The 12,429-nt window shown below is 35.8% G+C and overlaps 1 long non-coding RNA gene across 1 annotated transcript; it reads right to left on the bottom strand.

Annotated features, from left to right (window-relative positions):
• Positions 1-577: 577 nt before the first annotated feature.
• On the bottom strand, positions 578-6,117 carry LOC129719056 (uncharacterized). The gene is made up of 3 exons (XR_008727117.1): positions 1,255-6,117; positions 1,129-1,195; positions 578-961 (listed from the first exon to the last, which is right to left on the bottom strand). It is a non-coding gene; the product is annotated as an uncharacterized LOC129719056 (long non-coding RNA).
• Between the last annotated feature and the right edge of the window lie 6,312 nt (positions 6,118-12,429).

Genomic DNA, 12,429 nt, shown 5'->3' with positions numbered 1-12,429 from the left:
TTCAAACGATTGTAGCTCTTCATCGGAACATCGAAAATCTGCTGGATTTTCACTAGAAAACCGAGGAAAGACTAATTAATCACTTTACTATTGTGAACAAATGAAAACACGTAAGTTTCACGAGTTTTTCACTATTTTCCGTGGAATAAAAATTACATCAAATTGCGCGTTCACGAAAATATTCTTTGTTTTACTTACATATTTGACAGTTTGCTTGCTGAAAACCGATAATGCAACTCAAAAGCATTAACACACTATAAAGAAGGTATTCGCATCACTCAACTATCATAATACATGCTAGTTTGTGAAATATTAAAAGTGTCCATCTTACCCCGCAGTGTCCGTCTTTACCTACTTTCCCCTATATCAAGTTGGCTTGCTTTCATGCAGTTATCGGTACTTGTTCTACTAGCCTTCATGTTTTGCGCTTTTCTGGTGATATTGATGTCATGGAATAGGTTACGTCAACTATTCTATACCAACGTGTGTTACTTGGGAAGTAAACTAAAATACCGTGGAAAGCGTTCTGAATTATTAGAAATTAGGTATAAACATGTACATGGTTTTAGATTTTTTTATAAAAAGAAAAATGATGTATAATTTCATAAAGGTTTCTTATCTGTGACACTGTGGATTTTATTTATTGATTTTAAGGTGTTTATCAATGTAATTAATAAGAAATTACTCTGCGGGAATCTAGCGCTCGACGCCTGGGTTCGAATCCCAATGCCGACATAGGTGTCGATGATTGTAGGATGGCGTGATCCACTCACAAACAACCCAAATGGTCTAGACTCAATCCTAGCTGACACAGGGAGATTTTCTGAGGCGAAAAATCTCTGGGATCACGCCTTCCATCGCATGAGGGAGTAAAGCCGTTAGCACCGTTAACCGTAAGTCAGGGTCCTGGGTGGAGTCGCCTCCCTGGGCGTCGGTGATTGGCACAACAACACTGGCGGAACTAGACCGACGGAAAATAAACGTGAATAAAAAAAAGAAATTACTTAGTATTTCAAAGGCTTCCAATTTTCTGGCCTTTAGGGATATCATGTTGTCTTTCCAAAGGGCCAAATGCGTAAAATTGGACTCATCTGGTTTTTGAACGTTACTCATCAATTGATGGCTTACCATGAAATACTTCCCGAAACTCTACATGCATTTTCCAACACAACGTACGGTCTTAACCTGCTTACCTCTAGTTAAAAAAAAGGAATTTTAAAATGGCTTTCGAAACATATTCGTCTAATTGTTTACTTTATTTTTTTATGTTCTCTGCTTTCATCCTTCTCATGTACAACATTTGAGTAGTCCCTAAAGTCGAAACATTGACTGCAGAATCCTGATTGTTAACCGTCGCACAACTGTGTCACTGAGGGACGGCACCATGAGAATGCGTTAGTTAAAAAGCTCAACTCTAAAAGCGGATTCTTTTCGCCACGAAAAAGCGAAATGAGTATTTGCAAAGTACTACAAAGTACTTGTTACTAGTCGGACATGATAATAATTTTCCTCTCGGTTTGTTTACTTTCGCAAAAGCTTCCTTCCCATTTGTTAGTGTAGACCTACAGGACCCGGTAGCAGGTTTGGCATCTCTTTGAGTGGGTGTAAAAGCTGGTAAAACATGGCAACACAGCATGAAGCACAATCTACACGAATGTAAGCGCGTGATGGAATGTTCTCCGTTGTATGCGTCAACATTACTGTTCTTGGGAGCTAAAATCGACTAGATCATAAAATATGCCGGCCACGGACAATATTCACAGGGTGCCAAAATGTTTGCCCTTGAATTTTGCTTGTTTTCTTTCTTCAATCGAGTCAATTCAGATCGATGTTTTCCTTCGAAGGACATTTCGTGATGTAGCAAAGCTTTGTGATGTACACTTGTTTTGTGTGTGTGAATGCGCATGTTTTTGTCTGTTTGTCCACAAGGGACGCCGGTGGGGAAGCCGGGAAAAGCCGGTTGCGAGAAAAATCGATTGAACTTGAGCTTGAAAATTTTCCACTTGCCAACAAAGCAACCTGCACTAGGTAGTAGGAGAACTCACTCAAACTAGTGCAGTGGTCATCACTCAGCGAACCTGGGAGAGAGCATATATAAACGAATGAAACCAAAACAGTCGGAGAAGGCACAGGATACCCTCCGAGTGAGGGTCCTTCGGAACTCGCGCTCGAGGATCTTCGTTATGATGGGTGATGCGAGTTCACCCTTTTTTCCGGATAGCGTTATACGGACGAATGGAATAGACCTTGAACTTTCTCTCTTCAATTCTGCTGTTAGAGGATGCGAGTTGCGAACAAGCAACTTTTGGAAGACCAAAACAGCTTGCGGGACCGGTAACTGAACTGTCAAGAGGGGTGAAGCTATGAAAATTTATTTCAAGTTTGGTGATTACCATTCGCCTAGGTGACATGAGTTTACTAATACTAAACAAAATATAGATTGTAACATACTTAATGCAACTTGAAGTCTTCGGTTGTTAATGGACATGCTTAAGTACATTTCCATTAAGTAAACCTAATTTTTGTGTGACATGAAAATACCCAGATGGTATTTTAAGCAAATTTGAAAGTGCAGCACGGTACAACAATTGAGCCGCATCTAGTGAGCGGTACATCTGATATGACAGAAGGGCGAAAAAAAACATAACAATACGACTCTGTCAAAATCTTTATATAACAAGCAGGCAAGCCCCATTTCCGAGCAATTACTCTGGCTTAATCAGAGAAGTAGTTGTGGCAGGCCCGGGGAGATAACTGAATCGAGCTGATAGAGTATACATAAAATAAAAACAGAATAAATACGACACATCAAGCGAATAAAAGTTAGCCCTCGTTGCCGCATCGGACCGAAACGGATGGTGCGGGTGTCAACGTGAAGATGTGGGCTGTGTTAGGCAGGAAGGAGGCCAGCGTTCAAGCGAAAAAGTACAGCAATGTTTTTAAAATCGACTAAACTCTTGGACAGTTAGTGAGTGATCCACCAACGTGAGCAAAGCGTCGCTCGCCGTTTGTTGGATCGATGGTAGCAGGGTTAGTGGGGCAGGGAACGGAAGAAGATTGAAATTATCAAGCACAAAAACGTGATGCGATGAGGAAGGTGTACGACTCCAAGCACGCCGGACGGGTGCGCTGAATGTGGGGCACGGGTGGCAAATGGCAAGTGAGCGAACGAGCAAGCGAACAAACGCTCAATAGGTATGATAGAGGAAAATTCAAGTTCACTGTCAAGGTCGTAATCAGTACGCAAGCGCTGTGACTCTGCATTGCAGGAACGGAGCAAGAAAACGAGTGTACACGCGATCAGGTTTTCGCTACGCCCCGGCAAGCCCCCCATCTCTTTTTGTCACTTTGCTCGCCGGCTCTTCGTCCAGTATGCGCGCTAGTATGTGGCGAACAAAGCCGTGAAGTTCTAAAAAATAATCGTTTCTCCTGTCGCCTGACGATTGCTAATCCAAACCGAGAACCGCAACTACAATCAGACACTGTTCTGGTGGGGTTTTCATGTCATTGTTGTTGTTAGTCCAGTTGAAATGTTTCGCTTCTCTTAGTATTGTTTATGCCTGTATAAGATATGTGATTCATTACTATTTGTTCCATCTGATGTTACGTTATGTTTATACCATACGTGGTAAGTAACAGGACATGAATGTTTATGAGAAATAGTTTAATTCGATGTAAAATTCTATCCCAAGTAACGTACAAAATATATTTGAAAATAACATTCTTAGTGGGTAGTTGTATAAGAGTGTTTCTAGCGCATCGTGATAACCATTAACGCTATTATGTTAATTTTTGAGATGTGTTGTAATCAGGGATAATATTCTACATTATTTTTTTGGGACTCGTAGGTAATTTAACGTCGAGAACTGTATTACGGTCGATTTAGGTATGTCGAAAACTCCAAAACACTTAAAAATTCACAATATAAGACATTTAATGCCATTCACTGTGCTAATTATGTGTACACTGTATACACATATGCACTAACGGTACCCAGATAACTGTCATATAATGAAAAACAACATATTGAGGAAACGGCGATTTAATATTATCTGTGAATTTTTTGATTTCCAGCAATTATCTGACCAATGACCAGAACAGTTTCCTGACACCACAAGTTTAACGTTAAGAACAAAAAACCATGGGTGGAATTGGTTTTACGTTATATAACTTGAAAAAAAAAACAGTATTGGACAGAATATGCGGCACATTTCAAAAGTACTCGCACATTTTGTCCCACCACATATAAATTCAACCAGCAACCGGTAGTATCACTGGCAACGTCGATTGTACTACTGAAAAAAACATTAGTCTATAGTTAAAAACAAACTTCTATATGCCAAAAATTATCCGATATACACTAATCTGGAGCAAAATTATATGTTCGCAGTTTGTACCACTATGCACTATGGGACTGTAATGCGGGTACTTTTAATATGGGACAAACACAACTTGATATTTCTTCCATATTTTTCCATACAAAGTATCAATTTCAGATTTTTTTCGGAAAATATGATAACAATTAACCCTCTAGTGCCCAAATTAATTTTCAGACGGACTTCGAAAAAATCACTATGCATTTTTATAAACATTTTTTAAGTATTGACTGACGCTTTTAATGGTTCAACTGAAGACCGTCTAAGGGCGACACTAGGCACTAGAGAGTTAAGTCGATTCCCGAAGATAATTGAAAAGTGACAAAAATCAATATGGGACATTTATGCGGGTACCGGCAGCGCATCTCCAGCGGTCTTTAGTGATAGAAGCATAAATTTAACAAAAGAAACAAGAAGAGGCAAAAAAACTGTGTTTGTTCTATTTTTAGATTCACGTTTACTAATTCGTTCGCGTATTTTGTGTGTGTCAAGATCAAAAGTAAATTTTATTGGTATACTGAAATCTGGTTTCTTTTTCATGTAATCGAACACCGAAATCTTTTTGGAAGTTTTCGACAAGTCAATGTAAAATTCTCGTTTTGGTTAAATATTCTCAAACACAACACTGCAGTGCACTGGTAACCATACATCAGTTTTGCCCTAGTCTAGTCTAGTCTAGTCTAGTCTACACTAACACAGCCAGTACTTGAAAGGATCCTGGAAAATGATATCCACCAGTTTTTTAAATAAAAAAAGTTTAAAGTAAAAAAGGATTTCCATACATTTTTCTTTTCAACGGCCAGGCCTACTGTGTAGCGCAATATAATCTAAACATATAAAAATGCAGCTCTGTCTGTCTGTCTGTCTGTCTGATTCATATAGGCTTGGAAACTACCGAACCGATCGGCGTGAAATTTTGTAAATAGGGGTTTTAGGGGCCGGGAAAGGTGACTAAGATATTTCGAGACCCCTCCCCCTTCTGCAAGGGAGGGGTCCCATAAAAAGGAAACACAAATTCCTGCACATCTCGAAAACTAACCAAGTAAATGGAACCAAATTTGGCATGTGGATGTTTGTAGGAGTAGCAAATATGTCCATGTTGGTTCGACACCCTTCCCTCTTATGGAAGGGAGGGGTCCCATACAAATGAAATACGAATTTCTCACAGCTCAAGAACCAATCAACCAAATACAACCAAATTTGGTATGTGAATGTTTTTAGAGGTAACAAGTATGTCCATAGTGGTTCGACTCCCCTCCCTCTTCTGTGAGGGAGGGGTTCATAACAAATGAAACACAAATTTCTGCTTATCTCGAGAACTAACCAACTAAATGGAACCAAATTTGGCGGTTGATTGTTTTGAGGGGTAACAAATAAAATAGTTTGACACCCTTCTCTCTACTATAAGGGAGGGGTCCCATACAAATGAAACTCAAATTACGCACAGCTCGAGAACCAATCAAGCACAACAAACATGTCCATAATGTTTCGACACCCTTTCTTCTTCTGGCATGTCTCCAAATACCATTTCGAAATCCTGAAAAATAGCGGCAAATGACCTTATACCACCCAACGTGGGTATTTCCGGAATTGTTATGATGCACTGAAGCCACAAATCGACCCCAGACAACATTTCGAATTGTAAGATGGCGACTTTCGGTGTCTGGATAACAGCCGAAAATGACCAAATACAACCCAATATGAGTGTTTCTTTAACCAGACTGACGCTCAAAGGCCAAAAATTGCCTCCTAATGCCAATGTGAAATCCCAGATGGCGACTTCCGGTTTCTGAAAAACAGCGGCAAATGACCAAATACCACCCAATATGGGTATTTCCGGGTTTGTTATGATGCACTGAAGCCACAAATTGACCTCAGACAACATTTCGAATTGTAAGATGGCGATTTCCGGTGTCTGTAAAACAGCCGAAAATGATCAAATACCACTCAATATGAGCGTTTCTTTAATAAAGATAGACGCACGGAGGCTAGAAATTGTTCCCAAATGCCATTTTGAAATCCAAGATGGCGACTTCCGGTTTCGGAAAAACAGCGACAAATGACCAAATACCACCTAATATGGGTATTTCCGGAATTGTTATGATGCACTGAAGCCACAAATCGACCTCAGACAACATTTTGAATTGTAAGATGGCGATTTCCGGTGTCTGGAAAACAGCCGAAAACGAACAAATACCACCCAATATGGGTATTTGCGGGATTGTTATGATGCACTGAAGCCACAAATCGACCTCAGATCAGAACCAGACCATTTCAACCAGAATGACGCTCAGAGGCCAAAAATTGTCTCCTAATGCCATTCTGAAATCCAAGATGGCGACTTACGGTTTCTGAAAAGCAGCGGCAAATGACCAAATACCACCCAATATGCGTCGTACACAAATTACGTAACGCATGAAGGGGGGGGAGAGGGGATAAGTATGCGTTACTTATTGTTACATAAGGGGGAGGGGGGGGGGCTAGTTGAGCCCGTTACGTAACTGAGATGTTTGCTCAAAATTGCAAATTTGGAGGAGGGACAGGTTGTCGAGCGTTACGTAACTTCAGGGGGGGAGTCATATCTAACATAGAGGGGTGAGGACCGATTCTCATGAAATTGATTGCAAATGAAAGGTCTTGTTGTCCTATAAGACTCTATTAAATTTTATTGTAATCGGATTTTTAGTTTAGAGGTTATGTATCGAATTGTTAAAATCATGAAACATCATTATCTCTAAAACCACACAACTGATTTGAACAAAATTGGTCTCAAATGAACTGGCTACCTTAAAAACCCTTAAAGTTTGAATTACATAAAAATTGGACTTGTGAATCAAAAGTTATGAAAAGAAACGTGTTCTGAAGAGATGGCTGGACCGATTCTCATAAAATCAGTGTCAAATGGAAGGTCTAGTTTCCCCATAAGACCCTATTGATTTGTTTTGCAATCGGACTATTACTTTGCCTGTTATGTTTAAAAATGTGAAATCCAGCTATGAAAAGGAACATATTCCGAAGTTCCGAAGACTACTTGAACTCACTCACTTTTCTCAGAGATGACTGACCCGATTCGCACAAAATTAAAGTCAAATGATAAGTCAAGCTGCCTCATAACACCCTATTGAATTTTACTGTAATCGAAATGTAACTTCGTCTGTAATGTACCGAAATGTGAAAATCACGAAACTTCATTATCTCAGAAACTACACAACCGATTTGATATATATATATATATATATATATATATATATATATATATATATATATATATATATATATATATATATATATATATATATATATATATATATATATATATATATATATATATATATATATATATATATATATATATATATATATATATATATATATATATATATATATATATATATATATATAGCTTATATCTTCTTCTTCTACTATATAAAAATGGAATTCCGTAACGCTTGATCTTATTGATATTATTTCCTCAGTCTCTGTGGTGTACAGTAATCATCATAATTTTGAATCGTTCTAAATCAAAAATAATAAGCGGTGACATGTAGGTTTTTTAACATGAAAATGTTCGCTGATGTTCAGAAAGACATTAGTTATAAAAAAATAGTTATCTAATTACTAAAACTTGAGATATTATTCACAAAACTACGTAAAACATGCAGAATTTTGACTTTCTGTGCTAAGTTTGCCTCTAAATCAAAATTCAAAGCGATGACATATGATTCTTTTTTCACTAAAATGTTTGTTAATGTTCAGGAAAGACATTCGAGGAAAAATAATTAGTATCTGATTAGTATCTGATTACTAAAACTTGAGATATTATTCACAAAACTACGTAAAACATGCAAAATTATGACTTTTTATACTTAATTCGTCTCCAAATCAAAATTCAAAGCGATGACATGTGATTCTTTTTTTATTAAAATGTTCGTTGATGTTTAAGAAAAATATTGTAGAAAAAATAATAGGTATCTAATTACTAAAACTAGAGATATTATTCACAAAACTACGTAAAACATGCAAAATTATGACTTTTTATACTTAATTCGTCTCCAAATCAAAATTCAAAGCGATGACATATGATTTTTTACACTTAAATGTTTGTTAATGTTCAGAAAAGACATGTAAGGAAAAATAATTAGTATCTGATTACTAAAACTTGAGATATTATTCACAAAACTACGTAAAACAAGAAAAAATATGCTGAATTTGCCTCTAAATCAAAATTTCAAGCGATGACATGTGATTTTTTCTACATTAAAATATTTGTAAACGTTTAGGAAAGACATTTGAAGGAAAGTAACAAGTATCTGTTTACTAAAACTTGAGATTTTATTCACAAAACTACGTAAAACAAGCAAAATTATGACTTTTTATGCTGAATTCGCCTCTAAATCTAATTTCAAAGCAATGACATGTGATTCTTTTTTCATTAAAATGTTTGTTAACGTTCAGGAAAGACATTTGAAGAAAAGTAACAAGTATCTGTTTACTAAAACTTGAGATTTTATTCACAAAACTACGTAAAACAAGCAAAATTATGACTTTTTATGCTGAATTCGCCTCTAAATCAAAATTCAAAGCGTTGACATATGATTTTTTTTCACTAAAATGTTTGTTAACGTTTAGGAAAGACATTTGAGGAAAAATAAAATGTATATGATTACTAAAACTTGAGATATTATTCACAAAACTGCGTGAAACATGCAAAATTAAGACTTTTTATGCTAAATTTGCCTCTAAATCAAAATTCAAAGCGATGACATATGATTCTTTTTTTACTAAAATGTTTGGTAATGTTCAGGGAAGACATTCGAGGAAAAATAATTAGTATCTAAAATAATTAGTATCTAAATAATCTAAAATAATTAGTATCACAAAACTACGTAAAACATGCAAAATTATGACTTTTTATACTTAATTCGTCTCCAAATCAAAATTCAAAGCGATGACATGTGATTCTTTTTTCATTAAAATGTTCGTTGATGTTTAAGAAAAATATTTTAGAAAAAATAATAGGTATCTAATTACTAAAACTTGAGATATTATTAACGAAACTACGTAAAACACGCAAAGTTATGACTTTCTGTGCTAAATTTGCCTCTAAATCAAAATTCAAAGCGATGACATATGATTTTTTACACTTAAATGTTTGTTAATGTTCAGAAAAGACATGTAAGGAAAAATAATTAGTATCTGATTACTAAAACTTGAGATATTATTCACAAATCTATGTAAAACAAGCAAAAATATGCTGAATTTGCCTCTAAATCAAAATTTCAAACGATGACATGTGATTTTTTCTACATTAAAATATTTGTAAACGTTTAGGAAAGACATTTGAAGGAAAGTTACAAGTATCTGTTTACTAAAACTTGAGATTTTATTCACAAAACTGCGTAAAACTTGCAAAATTATGACTTTTTATGCTGAATTTGCCTCTAAAACAAAATTTTAAGCGATGACATATGATTCTTTTTTTATTAAAATGTTTGTCATTGTTCAAAAAAGACATTTGAGGAAAAATAAATAGTATATGATTACTAAAACTTGAGATATTATTCACAAAACTACGTGAAACAACTTTATGACTTTTTATGCTGAATTTGCCTCTAAATCAAAATTTCAAGCGATGACATGTGATTTTTTTTACATTAAAATGTTTGTTAACGTTCAGGAAAGACATTTGAAGAAAAGTAACAAGTATCTGTTTACTAAAACTTGAGATTTTATTCACAAAACTACGTAAAACAAGCAAAATTATGACTTTTTATGCTGAATTCGCCTCTAAATCTAATTTCAAAGCGAATACATGTGATTCTTTTTTCATTAAAATGTTTGTCAACGTTCAGGAAAGATATGTAAGGAAAAATAATTAGTATCTGATTACTAAAACTTGAGATATTATTCACGAAACTACCGAAAACACGCAAAATTATGGCTTTCTGTGCTAAATTTGCCTCTAAATCAAAATTCAAAGCGTTGACATATGATTTTTTTTCACTAAAATGTTTGTTAACGTTTAGGAAAGACATTTGAGGAAAAATAAAATGTATATGATTTCTAAAACTTGAGATATTATTCACAAAACTGCGTGAAACATGCAAAATTATGACTTTTTATGCTGGATTTGCCTCTAAATCAAAATTTAAAGCGATGACATGTGATTCTTTTTTCATTAAAATGTTTGTTTATGTTAAAATATAAAATGTATGTTTGAAGATGATTTTCTGTATACAGCACAACAATATTGCAGCCTTCTAATAGCGCTCTCGATCAACCAGATTAGTTGAGAAAATTCGTTATCGATATTGTTTTAGCACATTTTGCATGTTGTAGGATAAGAACAACGATACACCGTGCCCCAGAGCTGAGTCGAGAAAAATTGCAGTTCGAAAAGATTCTCGAACTGATCGGGGATCGAACCCGGTATTACAACCGTGTGGGAGCCAATCGACATCGCTAACCACAGAGCCACGAGGACCACATACAGCATACAGAATACAGAAAATCACCGAAAAATATTTTTTTTTTCAATTTATACGTTTTTATACAATTACATGCGAAACTTTGACTTTTTATGCGCAATTCGCCTCTGAATCAAAATTCAATGATTTGTTTTTTTTTTTGCTATAAAATGTTCGTTGTTCTTTCATCTACAAGTTTTTTTTGCAGAATAACCCATGTCTCGAGCATGAACATTTTACATTTCTGATGTTTTCGTAGTTTTGTGAATAGTTACATTTTACCGCATTCGATTTACTTTTGTACTTTCGAATTTGAATTTGATTTTTATTAGAGAGCTTTTAACCAGAAGGTCATTCAGCTCCTAATCTTACTGTTTTACTTTTTTTGCGTTAATTCAAACTAGAACTCACATTTAGCTGCAGGAAAGGTTACGATTCATTTGTTTGAATATCGATTAAGAGGCAGCTTAAGCATTAAAAATCCTTTATTTTCTTATTTTCTACTAAGTTTTGTGGATTAAAAAAAGGCGACTTTCGGTTTCAGGAAAATAACCTAAAGTGATATATGGCCAACAATTTCAAAACTTCCAAAAGTGGACCTCCATATGTCATTTTATAGCGATGACACAATTTTTTTTTGAAGTAGAATACTTCTCTCAGGAAGTTCGGTTACATAGGGATGTGAAATGAAAATCTAAAATCTAAATATGTCCAACTTCAAATGCTAATAAATCGGTTAGTATTCGATGAATTTTCTTCGTTCTTGCAGCAATAGATTGGAAAATCTTCTAAGATTCTTCCCAAAAGTAGATAATTGTAATTTTATTATTCACACTATTGTACTATTGAAAATAGTCAAGCCTTGTTAAAACAAAAAAATCGACCTCTGATTGGTGGTTATATGATTGCTTCTCAAGCACGGTCGACAGAATCATATACCTTGCAATTGAAAACATGCTATTTGGCCTATATAAGAGCCTGTTTCAGCCGGAGTCGCTCATAATAGTTCTAGACAGCGACAACAGCAGTCGTCCTTCCTTAGCAGCAGCACTAGCCCTGTGGTTGGTCACCACGTCTCAGGAGCAGCGCGGTTCTTCTCAGCGTATGTCGCCAGACTGCCATTACTCCCCCCGTGTTGGGGCAGCATGAAGATTGCATTGAATTGAATTTTTGACAACGCAAGCAAGCGTTCTGTGTTGGAATCCTAGCAAATTAAGTCTGTCGCGTCCGTCTAATTTACTGAATGTGAAATAGCTTCCACAGTGCATGTTGTCCGTGTATCTTAATTCCCCCATTGTTAGGGCAGCTCAATGGCTGCGATCACTAACCGATTTTGAACCGCAAAATACCTTTTTGAAGGCAAATAAACAAGTAATTGAAGGTTAGTAATTTTCTGGCATCAACACAAGCAGACATTCTGTGCGGGATGCAATCAAATTCTGTTGCAGTTGTATAATTTTTACGTTATCGAGTTAACCCCCCACTGTAAGGGCAGCGCAAAGGCTGTGATCAGCATAACCGACATTGAATAACAAACTGCCCTGTTAGAACGCCCTCACAAAAGCAGTTAGTTCGACTATGCAGAA

The sequence above is a fragment of the Wyeomyia smithii genome, chromosome 1, assembly GCF_029784165.1.
Source record: "Wyeomyia smithii strain HCP4-BCI-WySm-NY-G18 chromosome 1, ASM2978416v1, whole genome shotgun sequence".
Taxonomy (NCBI): Eukaryota; Metazoa; Arthropoda; class Insecta; order Diptera; family Culicidae; genus Wyeomyia; species Wyeomyia smithii.
Note: the sequence above shows the minus strand (reverse complement) of the source record. Positions and strands in the feature narration are given on the sequence as shown.